Below are 12,036 nucleotides of genomic sequence, written 5' to 3'. Positions count from 1 at the left end.
ACCTCAAAAATGCACATTTCCCATGGATCCTGGAATCGGCAATGCAAAAATAATCGCCTACTACTATAACCAAAACAGCAAGCAGTGTGAATTGTTCACTTATCATGGTTCTGGAGGCAATAAAAATAGATTCACACATAAAAAAGATTGCATCCTCGAATGTCGATTCTCAAGTAAGTCAAAAGACCCTTCTGTAGTCAATTGAGAGCAATTGTTGTCTTAACCTGTCACACCTGCAGCCATGAAATATCATGTCTTCCACTAAGAAAAGAGAGTTGTCCTGTTAGTGGAAATGGGGTACGATAACAAAGGAAGCTTTGTCTTCTCCATCTTTACAGTAGGAGACCTCCTCAAATTATGGTGTGATCCGCTGGCTATTCCTGGACAGGCTGATGGTAAGAGCATCATTCTTGGTCCCTATTTAACTATGTGTTTTTGTGCTGTCACACCCAGACCCTATACAAATAAAACTAAGATGTGCTTCTCTCTTTGTCTGGGCGGACCGCGGGGGTCTTTCTTTAGAAGCTTGAGATTCCCAGCAACTGAGGCTTTGAACATCAAAACAGAATATTTATTTCTCAAAGTCCTTGAAGACTTGGCACAGCTTGTTAAAGTTACAAACAAAACAGTCAATTGGTGAAACCACAGAGATGATCTTTCTTTCTCTTTCCTTCAGTTACTGAGGTGCCTTCATCCAAATGGTAGAAAAAATCCTGAGATCTTTTTACTCCAACCCTGAGCCACTATCTTTTAGAAAGTGTAGGCCTTCCCTACCCCAGCCCAAGGTTAGTTTTGGAGATAAAGCAAATAGTGCTCAATAACTATTTCTCAATAACTCAATATCTATCTATAACTCAATAGCTTCTTTAATCTATATAACTCAACAAGACTGTAGCCAGGATTTCGTTTCGGGGGGGGGGGGGGGGATCGTTTCAGGGGGGGTTTCAGGGAGGGTGAGTTTTGGGGGGGGGGCTGAGTCTGAGTGAAAGAGGGTCTAGCCTAGCAAACCTTTTGTATCGTTACCCCAATACCCCCATGCATATGGGATATATTGAGTATGGTGATCAGATAATGATATGAATAAACATAAGAGTTTAAATAATGCACCAGTAAGGCCTTTTCGCGAACCACCATGAGAATTTCGGGGGGGGGGGGTGAAGCCCCTCAAGCCCCCCCAGCTACATGCCTGTAACTCAATAAGCTTCTTTCTATCTGTAACACAATTATTATCTGTATCTCAATCTCAATCTATAGTATCTCAATCACTAAATTTATCTTTCTATCTAAATAACTCAATCAGCTTCTCTATCACTCAATCGTTCTTACAAGAGTTTTCTCAGAGTACCTGCCTGACCAACAGCACATCTGAAGTTTTCTTCTCAACGAGGCAGGGGAGATTTCAAAATGGAGATCTCAACCCAGGAAAAAGGGCGGTCTCTAAACCCAAAGAGATACTTTCTGAACCAATAGCTGCAAAGGGGTCCTGCAGGCTGGCTTTCTAGTCTCTAATGCTGTTAACTTTCAGAGTGCAGCTGAGATTGTAGCAACCCTGGGTACTAGGGCTGGGCGGTTTCGTTTCGTAATTTCGTAATTCGTTAAAAATTCGGTTCTTTTTATAACGAAGCGATAACGAACCATTCAGGAGCAACTAAAAAACGAAACGAATTTTTAAATTCGTTTTGTAATTGTTTCGAATTCATTTTGTATTCGTTTTGTTATCGTTTTGAAATTGTTTCGTTATTATTTCCGCATGTCTGGGGCAAGTTTTATAGTTGTTGTTTGTTTAATCAGTGAAAATTTTTTTATAAATATCACACCAACAGTCAACAACAGAGGGAGAGGGAAGCTTCAGAAGTTCCCCCTGTCCCATTTGGAGGTTTTTTAGCGTATTGCGCGGTCGCGTCCGCCATTAACGAATCGATTCGTAATTGTTTTGTATTGTTTTGTAATTTACGAAATTTCGTAAATATCGAACTTTTTAAAAGAAAAATTTCGGAATTCTTTTAAAAATCAAAACGCAAAAACCTCCCAAAAACGAATCGATTTTAGAAACAAATTTTTCCGTGGTTGCCCAGCCCTATTGGGTACATACAAAGGAACACTATCCCATGTGTGCCGACGCGCCTGGGGGCTATTATGCTCAATAAAGGAGGGATGGACGTGGCATCTTTCCCCCAGGGGATTGCTTCTTGCCCTCCTATAGGAAACTGGAACTCCCAAAAACCCAAAACGCTGTAAATAGCTCAAAATAAGTTTTATTTATCACAAAGTCATTTCTTCAAAGCAATGAGCTGAAAACTTTAGAGGGGTGAAGGAAAACATACATTATAGTCTCAATCAGTCCTGGGTCCAAGGGGTTTGAAGCTGAGAAGCCTCACCAAGTTTCCTCTTTCCTCAATGGCTGTGAACCACAACCCCAGTTCAGATGGCCTATGTTTTGAAGATTCAGGATCTTCCTTTGGTGCCAAAAGAACCGGCTTGAAGGCGCCTGGGTCTCCTCAATAATTGTCCAGGACAATCTGGACACAAAGCATGAGTCCCAAGGGTAAAAAACCTCAGAACTGGTGCTAAGAGGTAACTTAAATCAGGGTCCTTTAGAGTCAGGTCTCTTACTCACGTCCATCTGGTACGAACTCTGAAGGCAGAATGAAAAAGGAAGTTCTCCCCTCTTGCAGGAAGAGGTGGAGCCAAACAGTACTGATTGACAGCTACAAGCAACCAATCCATACAACTATACATAAGCAGTGTAAAAAGGGGCAGGATTAAGCATGATACAACAGTTTAAGTCTTACAACTAACAGTTCTATACATAGGTGGCGCCACTTGAGTCGTCACACCATGCAATTAAAAGGCAATGCAAACTATGCTCCTGGAAGATGGAACAGTTTTGTTTCTCTAGTAGTCTTTTTTATATCCTGCATTCCTTCCAAAAGTAGGACTCAAGGTGCCTTACAGTATAAAAGAACAATATCAGTGGCACGGCATCTAAAAATCTCATTCCGTAGGGATCCTGGAATTGGCTGTGAAAAAATACCTGTCCAATAGTACAGCATAAAGAGCAAGCAGTGGTTCTAAAGGCAATAAAAATAGATTCTTGAATTAAAAAAAAAAAAGATTGCCTCATCTGATGTAAGTATGAACTATCTAAAGGTGAAAAAATATGAATTCCCAGATCGTTTTTGCTACATCTCCCCTCATCTTTCACAGTTGTTCTTGTGGGTTACAGATGATGGGATTTGTAGCTACTCCTCCAAGATTTATGGGGTCCCTGTTGCCTATTTCTGTTATATGTTGGGCACTTTTCTAACTATAACGCCCTAAATGGTTCCGGCCCAGCTTATCTATCCGAACGCATCTCTCCTTGTGAACCGTCCAGGAAGTTGAGATCATCTGAGGAGACCCTGGTCTCAATCCTGGTGTGTTTGGTAAGGATGAGAGACAGGGCCTTCTCTGTGGTGGCCCCTTGGCTGTGGAACCCCCTAACTAGGGATATTAGATCAGCCCCCTCCCTCCTGACCTTTCGGAGAAGAGTGAAAACCTGGCTCTTTGAGCAAGCGTTTGGAACTTCAGATAATCTCAAATTGGAATATGAACTAGGAACGGCCAAGACGATGGAACGGTTGAGGAAATGAACAAGATGACATAGTTTTTATGATTTTTATTGTTTCTTGCTTTTATGGCTTTAAATGTATTATGATGTGATTTTTTGTTTTTGACCAATGTATGTATTTATATATGGCATCTAATTGTGCCGATTTGTATGCTGCCCTGAGTCACCTTTGGGCTGATATGGGTGGGATAAAAATAACATAAATAAATACATAAATAAATAATAAAGATAGGACCAGCAGAAACAATGAGTAAGACATTTGGAACTGCAGTCAGACACAGCTTCAGGAGAGACCATGAATTCTATTGTTGTGACTTAATTACAAAAATAACTAAATATTAGCTATAGTAACCAAAGGGCATTTGGCCTACTAAATATTTAATAATAAACTTATGATAAACTTTATTTATACCCCGCCATCATCTCCCCAAAGGGACTCGAAGCGGCTAACATGAGGCCAAGCCTGAAGATACAATACAGCAAAATAAAATACAAAGCAACAAAAAATTACATCACAATAAAATACATAAAGTAACAAGATAAAATAAACAGTGCAAAATAACATAAAAGAAAATTGAAAACAATGGGCGGGCCAAGTGCACAAAATAAAATGATAAAACCTTGGAAGAGAAAGGAGTATTATTATTATTATTATTATTATTATTATTATTATTAGGACCTATATGCCGCCACTCCCCTGGGGCTCGGAGCAGCTTACAAGAATGGCTAAAATCTAACAAAATTTAAAAGCAATTTAAAACAATGTAAAAACGGCAATATCAAACATTAAAAGCCTGTCAAAACAGGTATGTCTTACATGCCCTGCGGAAAGCTGGTAAGTCCCTCAAGGCACGGACTTCAGGTGGCAGAGTATTCCAGAGTGATGGTGCCACTGCTGTGAAGGCTCTGCGTCTGGTTGCTGTTAGACGCAAGGTCTTGACACTGGGGACTTCCAATAGATCTTGGTCCTCAGAACGGAGGGATCTCTGGGGTTGGTAGGGGGTGAGGTGGTCCCTCAGGTACATCGGCCCCAGACCATGCAAGGCCTTAAAGGTGAGTACCATCACTTTGAAAGTGATCCGGTGCTCAATTGATAACCAATGCAGCTGCAGTAAGATTGGTGCTATGTGGCATCTCATTGGAATTCCCGCAAGAAGCTGAGCAGCTGCATTTTGTACCAACTTGAGCTTCTGGATCACCGACAGAGGAAGGTCAATGTAGAGGGCGTTACAGTAGTCCAGTCTTGAGATGACCGTGGCCTGGATCACTGTGGCTAGGTCATCCTTGGACAGGGAGGGGGCCAGCCGTCTAGCCTGCCTCAGATGAAAAAAGGCGGTTCTGCTAACGGCGGAGACCTGGGCCTCCATCGTCAGCAGAGGGTCCAAAAGGACTCCCAGATACTTTACCAATGATGACGGGCATAGCGCCTCGCCATCCAGGGTAGGCAGCTGGATGTCCCCACTGCCCGGTTGACCCAGTCATAGGATCTCCGTCTTTGCTGGATTCACCCTCAACGTGCTGGCACGCAGCTATCCAGTAACGGCCTCGAGGCACTGATGGAAACAATCGGGTACAGAGTCCGGTCGGCCTTCCATCTTCAGCACCAGCTGAGTGTCATCGGCATACTGATAACACTCAAGCCCAAACCCTCGAACCAGCTGAGCAAGTGGTCGCATATAGATGTTAAACAACAGAGGGGAGAGAATGGCCGCCCGAGGAACCCCACAAGACAGAGGGGACCTCTCAGAGACCAGGCCTCCCCTCTCCACTCGCTGTCCACGGTTGTGAAGAAAGGAGGACAGCCAGTTTAAAGCTCTCCCCCTGACTCCAGCAACAGCAAGGCGGTGGGTCAAAAGATTGTGGTCGACTGTGTCAAATGCTGCTGTGAGATCCAATAACACAAGCAACGCTGACCCGCCCTGGTCAAGCTGGCATCGAAGGTGATCCGTGATGGAGACCAGCACAGTCTCTGTCCCGTGCCTCGTGTTTTATTTTCCATTATGTTATTTTGTATTGTTTATTTTACTTGATTAGTTTATTTATTTTATTGTGATGTTATTTTGTTGTTTATATTGTATGTTGCTGTAATGTATCGCTGGGCTTGGCCTCATGTAAGCTGCTTCGAGTCCCCTTTGGGGAGATGGTGGCGGGGTATAAATAAAGATTATTATTATTATTATTATTATTATTATTGGAGTATAAAAAGTGTATTTGTGAGGGAGGAGCCCAAAAAGGACAATCAGTGGGGTTAGGCCTTCATTAAGGACGGGGGAAAGTGCATCAGGAAGACAACACTGTAGATGGAACAAACAGAAATGGGATGTATAGTCACTCTCCAAAGGCACATTGGAAAAGCCAAGTTTTCAGATTTTTCTTAAAGGCTGCTAGGGAGGGGGCTTGCCTAATCTCACCAGGTAGTGAGTTCCAAAGCCGGGGGGGCCACAGCAGAAAAGGTTCTCTCCCTCATTCCCACAAGTCGTACCTGTGATAGAGGAAGGCAAAAGGAGCCTCCCCCCCCCCCCAAGACGATCGTACCTAGTTCAGGACTAGGATAGCAGAATTCCATGCAGATTTATGTCAAAAGAAGCCTCAGAGTGTGCAATGGGACTTAGGACATCATCACACTGAGGTCCTGAAGCTGAGTGAATGTGGGGGGGATTCAACATGCGGCATGGTGAATCTCGTAGGCAGCAGGGAAATAGTTGGCCTGTGCCTCACATCATGTTCTCTCTGAAGCATCCTAACACACTGCCGGGTAGCTTCCTTTATGGAACCCTTATGTCATATGATGGGCTCCGTTGGGCTTTTAGAATCATAGAATCAAAGAGTTGGAAGAGAGCTCATGGGCCATCCAGTCCAACCCCCTGCCAAGAAGCAGGAATATTGCATTCAAATCACCCCTGACAGATGGCCATCCAGCCTCTGTTTAAAAGCTTCCAAAGAAGGAGCCTCCACCACACTCCGGGGCAGAGAGTTCCACTGCTGAATGGCTCTCACAGTCAGGAAGTTCTTCCTCATGTTCAGATGGAATCTCCTCTCTTGTAGTTTGAAGCCATTGTTCCGTGTCCTAGTCTCCAAGGAAGCAGAAAACAAGCTTGCTCCCTCACTCCCTGTGGCTTCCTCTCACATATTTATACATGGCTATCATATCTCCTCTCAGCCTTCTCTTCTTCAGGCTAAACATGCCCAGCTCCTTAAGTCGCTCCTCATAGGGCTTGTTCTCCAGACCCTTGATCATTTTAGTCGCCCTCTTCTGGACACATTCCAGCTTGTCAATATCTCTCTTGAATTGTGGTGCCCAGAATTGGACACAATATTCCAGATGTGGTCTAACCAAAGCGGAATAGAGAGGTAGCATGACTTCCCTAGATCTAGACACTAGGCTCCTATTGATGCAGGCCAAAATCCCACTGGCCTTTTTTGCCGCCACATCACATTGTTGGCTCATGTTTAACTTGTTGTCCATGAGGACTCCAAGATCTTTTTCACATGTACTGCTCTCGAGCCAGGCATCCCCCATTTTGTATCTTTGCATTTCGTTTTTCCTGCCAAAGTGGAGTATCTTCCATTTGTCACTTTTGAACTTCATTTTGTTAGTTTTGGCCCATCTCTCTAAGTTTTGGCCCATTTCCTTTTCAAGGAAGCATCCTGGAAGTGTCCTAAAACATGTTCCCAAAGTCAATGTGATGAGATGAACTCAGGATTGCAGTTTTTGTTTACAGTTGAGAAAAAAAGTTCTGTGTCTAATCGCAGTGTCTTTCTTTGATGGCTATTGGACTTCAAATAATTGGAATATAATTCCATGTGACTTTCTCTTTTCTTCCACAGTAGAACCAATGGGCCCATAAAGCAAACCACAGACTGGACCATTTACAGATTTCTTATAAAATAAAGGCACTTGGAAAAACACTGAGGATTCTCTCATGTCCTTGCATGGGGAGCTGAAGCTAACAGAGGGAGCTCCCAGTCTCCTATATCAAGCTTAGTGAAGACCTTCGCATCCTCTGTAATTTTGTGTTTGTGTGTGTGTCAGGAGCGACTTGAGAAACTGCAAATTGCTTCTGGTGTGAGAGAATTGGCCGTCTGCAAGCACGTTGCCCAGGGGACACCCAAATGTTTTGATATTTTACCATCCTTGTGAGAGGCTTCTCTCATGTCCTTGCATGGGGAGCTGGAGCTAACAGAGGGAGCTCATCCGCGTTCTCTCCGGATTCTAACCTCTGACTTGTCGGTCTTCCACCATGTCATCACATTGTGTGACCGGGGGCTCCTATGCCCTGTAACGAACTCAGCTCTTCTACCTACATGACATTATTATTTAAATGAGAGAATTGCATATTAATTTGAAAAATCTAAACTAGGAGACAAAGCTCCACGTGTCAATGGATGATAACGCTTTGTTTAAAAGTACTGTAAGGCAAATAAAGCAAAGGAAGGATTGTCTCCTAACTGATTGTCTCCTACTTGACTTGGACTTTATTAAACACCAGGTATCTTCATCTCAATATGGAACAGTTTGCTTTGGCACAAGAACGAAATGGTGCATCACTCTCTTTCCTGTTCTCCACCTCTGTACTGAATTTCACAACTCTGATGGTTAATCCCTACCCAATGAAGCTCCCTAACTCAATCAGATTTACCTATGGCTAGACTCTCATTCTTGAACAGTTGATTGAGTGACTTCCCTAGTTGAGGATAACCAACAAGGTTGAGTTTATCATTTGCAGAATATTTTTTAACTTGTATAATACTTTTTAAATGTCAATGCCCAACAACACCACAAAACATTTAAAAACATTGACTTATAATGTCACGTTGCCAGGGCTCTGGCTTATTCAGAGGCAGAGATGAACCAAACAAAAACCCAGTTTGTATAAAACAATTTGATTAAAACAGCACTTACTCTCTGGCTGTTTCAATAGTCCAAAACATAAAACATAAAGATAGCACTCAGCTACAGAATAAACAAAAACGGATAGTAAATGCTACACCGTCGTCAAAGGGTCCAGTCCAGTGGTTAAACGTCGAGAGTTCAACAAACAAAGTCCAAGGATCAAGAGTCTATACCGTAGTCCAGTGGTTCTCAACCTTGCTGATGCCGTGACCCCTTTATGCCGTTCCATATGTTGTGGTGACCCCCAACCATAATATTGTTTTTGTTGCTACTTGATACCTGTCATTTTACTACTGTTATAAATCGTAATGTAAATATCCGATATGCAGGATGCATTTTCATTCACTGGACTAAAGTAAGCACAAATACCCAATATGCCCAAATGTGAGTGCTAGTGGGGTTGAGGGGAGGATTGATTTTGTAATTTGGGAGTTGTAGTTGCTGGGATTTATAGTTCACCTATAATCAAAGAGCATTCCGGATGCCACCAGCAATGGATTTAAACCGACCTTGGCACACAGAACTCCCATGACCAACAGGAAACACTGGAAGGGTTTTGTGAGCATTGACCTTGAGTTTGGGAGTTGTAGTTCACCTATGCCCAGAGGAGTGCTGTGGGTTCATGCAATGATGGATCTGGACCAAACTTGGCACGAATACTCAGTATGCCCAAATGTGAACACTGGTGGAGTTTGGGGAAAATAGACCTCGACATATGGGAGTTGTAGTTGTTGGGATTTATAGTTCACCTACAATCAAAGAGCATTCTGAACTCGACCAACAATAGAATTGGGTCAAACTTCCCACAGAATCCCAATGACCAACAGAAAATACTATGTTTTCTGATGTTCTTTGGCGACCCCCTTGACACCCCCTCGCGACCCCCTCAAGGGTCCCGACCCCCAGGTTGAGAAACACTGCCGTAGTCCAAAGCCAGTCCAGAGGTTCAAGGTTCCAGGTTCCAAGATTACAGGACATGGGTCAGGATACCAAAAATCCAACAAACCTGGGGGAAAACCAGCAGAATATACCACCAAAATAAGACAATACTTTTCTCCCGAAAATCAGTTCCAAGGCTTGCTCCCCAGCTGCAACCTATCTCTTACATACCTCCACCCTTAATTGCTTTCATCCATGAACTCTTACTTACAGATTACTAAACCCTTTAGAACAGTGTTTCTCAACCTGAGGGTCGGGACCCCTGGGGGGGTCACGAAGGGGTGTCAGAGGGGTCACCAAAGACTATCAGAAAACACAGTATTTTCTGTTGCTCATGAGTGTTCTGTGTGGAAAGTTTGGTACAATTCTATCGTTGCTGGGGTTCAGAATGCTCTCTGATTGTAGGTGAACTAGAAATCCCAGCAACTACAACTTCCAAATGTCAAGGTCTAGTTTCCCCAAACTCCACCAGTATTCACATTTCAGCATATTGAATATTCCTGCCAAGTTTGGTCTAGGTCTGTCATTGTTTGAGTCCACAGTGCTCTCTGGATATAGATGAACTACAACTCCCAAACTCAAGGTTAATGCCCACCAACATCTTCCAGTATTTTCTGTTAGTCCTGGGAGTTCTGTGAGCCAAGTTTGGTTCAATTCCATTGTTGGTGGAGTTCAGAATGCTCTTTGATTGTAGGTGAACTATAAATTCCCACAAATAAAACTCCCAAATGAGAAAAATCAACTCCCTCATCAACCCCAACAACATTCAAATTTGGCCATATTGGGTATTTGTGCCAAATTTGGTCCAATGAATGAAAACACATGCTGCATGTCAGATATTTACATGATGATTCATAACAATAGCAACATTACAGTTGTGAAGTAGCAACGAAAATAATTTGATGGTTGGGGGTCACCACAACATGAGGAAATGTATTAAGGGGTCACGGCATTATTGGGGTTGAGAACCACTGCTTTAGAACTAATACTTACATTAACCCTTCCATCACCAACCACCATCAATAGCAGAACATATGACATAGAATATAAAACCATAACAAGATCAATAAAACACAAATCATTTGTGTCACTTCATTAAAAATGTTGTCCAAACTCATCATCCAGTCGTTCAATATTCCTATGTCTGTTACACTGCATTTTCAAAAGCTTGCTCAAACAGCCAAGTCTTGATTTTTACCTGGAATGTTAAAAGTGAGGGGGCCAATCTAATGTCCCTAGGAAGTGTGTTCCATAGCTGAGGGGCCACCACTGAGAAGGCTCTGTCTCTCGTCCCTGCCAAACGTATTTGTGACGCCGACAGGATCCAGAGCAGGGCCTTCCTAGACGATCTTAAAGTCTTAGCTGGTTCATAAGGGGAAAATATATTTAAAAACCTAACAGATTGACATAACAGTAAACACAAAGGAAATGACACAAATTTAAAATGTTTGCTAGATTAAAACATGTTTTCCATCAGAGGCAAAACCAGTTCAAGTCAGTTGACATTAAAGCAGCTAAAAACACAATGACATTGTATTGGTGCCCATTGTAAGCCATCCTGAGTCCCTCTTCGGGAGTAGAGAAGTGACGGGTTAGAAACACCATAAATAAATAAATAAATAACCACCATCACAGTAGACATTGTAATCAACCATTTGTAATCAAGCTGGAAAGAAGTGACAAGTGGAGTGCCGCAGGGTTCCGTCCTGGTCCCGGTCCTGTTCAACATATTTATTAATGACTTAGATGAAGGGCTAGAAGGCAGGATCATCAAGTTTGCAGACGACACCAAATTGGGAGGGATAGCCAATACTCCAGAGGACAGGAGCAGGATTCAAAACGATCTTGACAGATTAGAGAGATGAATGGCCAAAACTAACAAAATGAAGTTCAACAGGGACAAATGCAAGATACTCCAGTTTGGCAGGAAATACGAAATGCAAAGATACAGAATGGGGGATAATGCCTGGCTCAAGAGCAGTACGTGTGAAAAAGATCTCGGAGTCCACATGGACAACAAGTTAAACATGAGCCAACAATGTGATGTGGCGGCAAAAAAAGCCAATGGGATTTTGGCCTGCATCAATAGGAGCATAGTGTCTAGATCTAGGGAAGTAATGCTTCCCCTCTATTCTGTTTTGGTTAGACCACATCTGGAATATTGTGTCCAATTCTGGGCACCACAATTCAAGAGAGATATTGACAAGCTGGAATGTGTCCAGAGGAAAGCGACTAAAATGATAAAAGGTCTGGAGAACAAGACCTATGAGGAGCGGCTTAGGGAGCTGGGCATGTTTAGCCTGAAGAAGAGAAGGCTGAGAGGTGATATGATAGCCATGTATAGATATGTGAGAGGAAGCCACGGGGAGAAGGGAGCAGGCTTGTTTTCTGCTTCCCTGGAGACTAGGACGCGGAACAATGGCTTCAGACTGCAGGAGAGGAGATTCTATCTGAACATTAGGAAGAACTTCCTGACTGTGAGAGCCGTTCAGCAGTGGAACTCTCTGCCCCGGAGTGTGGTGGAGGCTCCTTCTTTGGAGGCTTTTAAACAGAGGCTAGATGGCCATCTGTCAGGGGTGATTTGAATACAATG

The sequence above is a fragment of the Anolis sagrei genome, chromosome 7 (assembly GCF_037176765.1).
Source record: "Anolis sagrei isolate rAnoSag1 chromosome 7, rAnoSag1.mat, whole genome shotgun sequence".
In the NCBI taxonomy this organism is placed as follows: Eukaryota; Metazoa; Chordata; class Lepidosauria; order Squamata; family Dactyloidae; genus Anolis; species Anolis sagrei.
This window is presented reverse-complemented; position numbering follows the sequence as displayed.